Source organism: Thamnophis sirtalis, unplaced genomic scaffold, assembly GCF_051295495.1.
Source record: "Thamnophis sirtalis isolate CommonGarterSnake01/CBP01778 unplaced genomic scaffold, rThaSir2_p1.2 scaffold_3, whole genome shotgun sequence".
Lineage (NCBI taxonomy): Eukaryota > Metazoa > Chordata > Lepidosauria > Squamata > Natricidae > Thamnophis > Thamnophis sirtalis.
The window spans coordinates 37,753,642-37,761,135 of NW_028261383.1; positions in this window are offsets into that span (position 1 = coordinate 37,753,642).

Consider the following 7,494-nt stretch of genomic DNA (forward strand, 5'->3'; position numbering starts at 1 on the left):
CTCTGATGTTTTCCCCCCCCCTTTTTTTCCTTGTGACAAGAAAAAGCTGCATGGGTATAACATTTATTAGAGGGATAACTAATAACTAAAACTGAAAAGCCAGGAATTTTAAGGGACGTTTTTCACTGATATGCTTGCATGCATTAATAGCCATCAGCTTATTCATATTTATGGTAAGTATTATATTGTTGTAGTGTGGAGAAAGAAAAATACTGTAGGAAACCAAGCAAATTGCAAGCATGGGCGTCTTACTAAAACTAGTTTATGTCAATATCATTCACTATGCATTCCTACATCTTTCTAGCCTTCCAAATTGTATTTGCCTCATCCATACACCACTTCATACATTGCCTGTGGTTCTTTAAACTCTGTACCTCTTTTCGGTTTGCCGTTTCTCTTGGTCCATTCACTCTTTGCATATTTTATTTTGTGATTTGATCCTCATTTGTTCTCACTATGACTAAGCCCCTCTATTTAGACAAAGGAAGTCCTACACAATTTACAAAATGAATCATCAGTTGTAGGCATCTCAATTCAGCGCTTGGAAGGAAACCATTGTCTGTCTGAAGGGACACCCCTCCAGATTGTGTAATGAAACAATATCTGCTGCTTGGAGCAACAGTTGCTGGAATCTACCCAAAGTAGAGGAAGCAGATGGGTCTTGCCCACGCTCAAATTTCTTTGTGACAGGCATCATTGCAACAGAGGTTTTTTTAAAAAGGGTATATGATTAACACTTCTAGGATAGATTTGGCTTTGAAAGCAAGGACGGAAGTGTCTTTAATCTTCTGGCATTTCTCAATAAGGAAGGGTAGAACAAAAAGTCTATGAGCATACACAAACCAATTTTCCTTTGCTACTAGCCACTGCAGGTTTCTATCATTAGAGTACATTGTAGAGATTCCAGCTCTCATTTGTGTACTGTATAGAGTTACCATATTCAGGCTGCAAATGTCAGGATGCCCACTAGTTAGCAGCAAAGAGACCGAAAAGATCAAATGTTAGCATGTGTTTTAAGTGAACAAGCCCTCTAATAGGCCTTGGCTGCTGGTGACGCATCTGTGCAATTTTCTTTGCAACATCATGGAAGCTGATGTTTTCTGGATCTCCCAATCTACCCTTCCATTGTAGGAAGTTAAAACCCACCCCTCTCCTAGAAAAATGAAATATCCTGGGAAATATTGAAAAGGCAGAATGTTGTATTCCCCTGGATAAGAAATGGAGAAACATGTTTTTAGGCAGGAAGCAGACTCACTCTTAGCCCCCACCTTTGTCAATGGAGCCTTTAAAAGGCCTGAGTGAGTCTATTCTACATAACAAAGTTATCCCCCTTCAGATCCAGGGTGATGGGATTAAGGCATGATAGTATTAGCCCTTTACCCATCTCACCACAGGGCACCTGGGAAGAAGCAATGCTCAACCAAACATGGACTCACAGCCTACAGAGTTGCCCCTGCATGGCCCCATGGGAGTCTGACAACCAATCAGAATACAAGATCAAGATCAAAGGCCAGAGAAGGCATAAAACCAGGAACTTTCAGCATCTCACTCTCTTTTTCTTCTTCACCCAACATCTGTGATCCCCCTTTTCTGTTCAGGATCTGAAGCCATGTGATTCTGTCCATCATTAAAATATCTTTCCAAGCAGCCTCCATGTTTCCAGTGTCTTTTTCCCCACTTGGAACTGAACCCAGATGGACATTTCTTCCAACACCACCTAGGAACCCCCAGCTCACAACAATTTGCTCCAAAAGTAATTTCCTAATCTGGCCTTACACTGGCCTTGTTTGCATGAGCTAGCATCCAGCCTATGGATCCCATAAAAGTTAGATTTAACCTCAGTTTTGGAGGTTAACATAATCCCCACAATGGTTGTATCATGCAAACTGCTGTCCTGAGGATTAATTGATGTTTACTTCTACTGAGACTACTAAAAAGACATGATCTAAAGCAGGGGTGGGTTCCTGCCAGTTCTAACCTCTTCTATAGAAGAGCTCCAAAAATCTACAGTGCCATTTAGAACCGGTTTCAGCTCCCTCCCCCCTGCCCGTCTGCACATCATCAAGATGAAGAGCGAGAGAAGGAATTCTGGGAGTTGAAGTCCACAAGTCTTAAAGCTGTCAAGTTTGAACATCCCTGGGGTTTTTTTCTAAAGGATTAGGGGTGCAAGGGTCTTGTAACTTGACAGCTTTAAGACTTGCACACTTCAGTTCCAGAGTTCTTGAGCCAACATGACTGGAGGAGGAATTCTGGGAGTTGAAGTCCACAAGTCTTAAAGCTGTCAAGTTTGAACACCCCTGGTTTTTTTTTCTAAAGGGTTAGGAGTGCAAGGGTCTTGTAACTTGACAGCTTTAAGACTTGTGTGCTTCAAATGCCAGAGTTTTAGCCAACATTTTGGTTGCTAAGCAGAGCGTTGTTAAGTGAGTTTCACCACATTTTACAAGTTGCCCACACCCACCCAGTCACATGGCCGGCAAGCCGCTCCCACAAAGCAAGCCACACCTACAGAAGAGGTTCTAAAAAAAATTGAAACCCACCACTGGTCTAAAGGCACTGCAAAAGGTGGGCTTTTTATGCATCTTTTATCAGCTGCAATTCCAAATTCTCCCTCTTTATGGCTCTATGTCAGCCTTGTAAGTCAAGCCAAGAGAAGCAGCGTGCTCCGTCCCATATTTGGGCAGACTGGTTTGCCCTGATAGGCTGGTCTCACCGAAAAAACGCTTAAGACAAGAGAGCAGCAGAAGTAGCTCCACTTTTTTGTAGGCTTACATCAACAGAATCTTGCAAGTCTGAAAGTATATCTGTCCCTCATCACCTTTGCAACCCAACAAATTAAACTATACTGGTACACAGCGAAGCCATGAAAAATGGGAAAAATCTTTCTTTTAAGCCTACCCATAGTGGTGCTGGACCCAACCCTCATCCAGTGGTGAAATCTATATTTTTTGGCCACTAGTTCTGTGGGCGTGGCTTGGTGGTGGGTCATGTGACTGGGTGGGCGTGACCAACTTTTTTTCACTTTTCAAAGCTGCTTTTTTTCTTTTTCCGGTTTGGCCGAATAGGAAAAAAATGCTTTAAAAAGTGGGAAAAAAAGCTTCGGACAATTGTGCGGATCAGCTGTGAGTCACATGATCGTCAACCCCTCCCCCCCCCCGTGCTTTTTAAAGCATTTTTTCCTGCCTCTTCTCCTGAACCAGCAGAGAAAAATGCTTTAAAAAGCGGGGGGAAGGCTTCTGACAATTGTGCGGCTCACAACTGAGCTGTGTGGTCCTTGGAAGCTTTTTCTTAAACTACCGGTTCACAGAACCAAGGACAATCATCCCTAGTAGTATGGCCAAACCAGGAGGATTTCACTCCTGCCCTGATCCCATCATTATGTTTGCTCTTTGTAATTTGATCTCTGCTTAAATCAATATATGGAGTCTGAGAAAAATGTGGGAGCCCCCCTCTCTCTGTTTTGACTAAAAATGGTCAGTTTATAAAATCCAATTCTTACCTGCAATGTGAGAAAGTTGAATCGACCAAAGAGGGTTCTGTCATTTGTATTATGCAAAGAGAACTAGTATATTACATATATTACATATATGCAGAGTCCCAATATTCCCAGTATTTGCATTTAGAAAGAAAAGGGCAGATCAGAACTTGGATCAAAGAGGGGAAAAATTGGATTATCAGATAAACTACACATAGTGATTGTGTGCAAATTCAGTGGCATCCTAAACATTAATCACAGGGGACTAATCTTCTTATCATGTCAGAGATAATCAAGAAACCTCTTAGCCTTGGCTTTATCCTCATATACCAGTTAATGTCAGGAACCCCAGCCATCTACTACTCTGTCTCCCCAAAAATAAGATCTCCCCGGATAATGAGCCCAATTAGGCTTTTGACCGCGTCCACTAAAATAAGCCCTTCCCCTAAAATAAGCCCTTCCCCAAAGATAAGCCCTCTCCAAAATTATTCCAACACAGCAGCAATCATGAGGTGACCACGCTCGCCGCTTCCTGCACCTAAAAAAAAAAAGACCTCCCTGAAAATAAGGCCAAGTCCTTATTTCAGGGGTCAAAAGAAAATAAGATCCTGTCTTATTTTCGGGGAAACACAGTACTGTCTGTATTTTTGTTATTATTGCTTGCAAAACAAATAATCATTTTGAAAAATGCCATATTTGACTTTCACTAAAATGCCAAAAAAATGGTAATTGTCCATACTACATTAATATAGACTTCTAGTATCATTATTAGAATTTATGGTGGTTTACCATTTCTTTTTTACAGTTTATACAGTACTTTACTGACATCTGATGTTATGTTTAGAGTTTAATACAGCAGCAAATTTCATTTACATTTTTTAAAAAATAAGATAGCTCAGATGCTTATAATGAATAAATGAAATACAGAAAAAACTTAATTTCTATTATGTTTAAATCCTTTACTTTTTATCTATATTCTACTCTTTATTCCATTTTTATTTTTCCCCATTTCTGTTTATGCATTTTCTTAAAACGTTCAATAAAATGTATATTACCCCTCCCAAAATGACAGCCAACCTATGTTCAAATAGGGGTGCAAGATTGCAACCTGAAAACTTTAGTGTGTAGTTTATTTATACTCCACTTTTCTTATTTTTACAAATAGCTCAAGAGGGCGAACTTATCCCACAGATCTTCTTCCTTCTATTTTCCCCACAACAACAATGTTGTGAGGTGGGCTGGGCTGAGAGAAAAGGATTGGCTCAAAGTCACCCAGCTGCCTTTTATGGCTAAGGCAGGACTTGAACTCATGGTTGCACTTTTAGATGCTGTCTGGTGGAATGGGATGGAGACAGTGCAGCCATCGTTGCTGTGTTGATCTCACTATGGCTTTTGATACCACCAACCATGGTATCCTTCTAGAATAGCTCTGAGGTTGGGAGGGGCACTGTGTTGTCCTGGTTTCCAGTCGGTGTTGATCAAGAATGAGAGGTCTGATCTGTAGCCCATGCTTTGTAGGGAGTACAGCAGTGGTGGGTTGCAGGCAGTACGCCTCGGTACATGCGTACCGGTGCCTGCCAGGAGCACCGGGTACAGTTCTGGTACAGTGTTCCGGAGGGACCACCCGCCCACCCGTCCTTACCTGTATTTGAGCTCTTCGGCACTTCCGTGCACGGAGCATACGGCGCCTGCACAACATTCCACTGAGCAGTTGGAGTGTCGCGGAGCATCGCAGGAGGTAAGGATGCATGGGCGTGCTACACGCATTCATGTGGACGCCGGGCCCCGTTGCACCATACCGGTTGCACCGGGATCTGGAACCCACCACTGGTTTTCAGGGGTTGGTGCTTTCTCCACTCCTATTTAACATCTGCATAAAGTTGATGGATGATCTCATCCAGCATCATGAAATTATCATTAGTATGCTGATGATATTCAGTGGTACATTTTCTGCCTGAAATAGTGAAGTGAATATGGCTTCCCCATTGACTTTGCTTGTCAGAAATTTGCAAAAGGTGAGCACGTGACCCCTGGACCCAGCAACCATCATAAACATGAACCCATTGCCAAGCATACGAATTTTGATCATTTGACCATGGGGATGCTGCAACAGTTGTAAGTGGGCAAAATGGTCATAAATCACTTTTTTCGGTGCCATTGTAACTTTGAATGTTCACTAAATAAGCTGTTGTAACTCAAGGACTACCCTGTTTCCCTGAAATTAAGACCTCCCTGGATAATAAGCCCAATCGGACTTTTGAGTGCATGCATTGAAATAAGCCCTCCTCAAAAATATTGCAACCCAGCAGCAACCATGAGGTGCCCACGCTCGACGCCTCCTGCACCTCAAAAATAATAAGACCCCCACAAAAATAAGACCAAGTGCTTATTTCGAGGGTCAAAAGAAAATAAGATTTTCTTATTTTCGGGGAAACATAGTACCTGTAGTTAAGGCACAAGGCTAGAAACCAGGAGACTGCGAGTTCTAGTCCCATCTTAGGCATGGAACTGGCTGGAGTGATCTTGGGCCACTAACTCTTTCTCAGTTAAATTAACATCGCAGGGTTGTTGCTGTGAGTAAAATAGGAGGAATGGGTGTTGTTTGTATATGACATCATATCTATAGTTATTAGTGGTGGGTTGCAGGCAGTATGCCCCAGTACACATATACTGGTGCCTGCTGGAAGCAGCAGCCACCATACCGGAATGGTGCTTTGGAGGGCCCACCCACCCGCCCTCGTTCCTTACCTGTATTTGAAGGAAACAGGCCATCTGCGCATGTGCGTGCAGCGTACAGCACCTGTGCGATGCTCCGCCAAGTAGCTGGTGCACGCCCGGCTCCCATATCAGTTGCAACGGGAGCTGAAACCCACTACTGATAGTCGTTATTATAAAAATAAAAGTGGGCTATAAATAAATATGTTGTGGGTGCCATACATTAGAGAAGTATATCTAATTGGATCAAGAAGAAATGGTCTTCTCTATGCTGGCTCCCTCCCTATGGAATAACTTTCCCCAGATATAAGATTAGCCTCCAACCTTGATACTTTCCCAGATAGTGCTGAAGATGTGGTTTGGTTGGCCTGGGGACCCTAGGATGACACAGAAAGGATGAAGTGATTTGTGTGTTAGATATCTCTCCCCCCTACTGTGCCTCCTTTACCCGATCTAACATTGTGTGATTGTGTTTGTTGTTCCCACAGGAGGTGGATTACATGGGTTATTGTAACGTGAATGTTTTAATGTTGTAAGCTGCCTGAGTCACCATGTGTGTGAGTTGGGTAATCATATAAATTTGTTTAATAAATAAATAGTAATTGTAATATTCTGCAATACAAGCACAGCTGGTTTCATTATGACCGAAATGAGAAAGCAAAAACCTCCCTGGAGAAGAGAATTTATGCAGTCAGCTGCAGTGGGGAAGAAGCTAGAGAATCTCGATAGAATAAGAAACATATTTTTCCTGTTTACAATCTGCTAAATGAGGCATTTGAGCCCCTGAGAAAGAATGCTCTACTAATCTCTTTCGCCTCTTGCCAACAGGATTTATTGTTGTTCTTACTACCCAATACTTGTTCCTTTTAAGTAAAGGGACTGTTAAAGGAGCAGAAGATTAGCTTACTTATTTTCAAATTGCTAATAGAATTAAGGAACTGACCAACTCAAGGATGTTAACCAACAATAATTCATTCATTTACTTCAGAATTCTTTGCTCTTCTTATGCTGATTGGAGCAGTTAGTGTCAACCTCCAGGAAACAAATCCTGGTTCAGGATTCTGGAAAGTGTAAACCAACTGATCTGGAGTTGGCAAAGCTCTGCAAGGGGGCAGGGGAATTCCAAAAAATCAAGATGGTTACTGTAACTGGGTGGTCAAAGATCAAAAGTCTGGGTTTCTTTCAATGTGTTGCATAAATGGTGCAGATCAAAAGGAGGCAGAGCTTCACTGGGTAGCCACTATCTTGACTTTGAATCTTCTCATGGGCACTGCAGTTGTCTTTAACTGAATGGCAGTGCCTCCCCC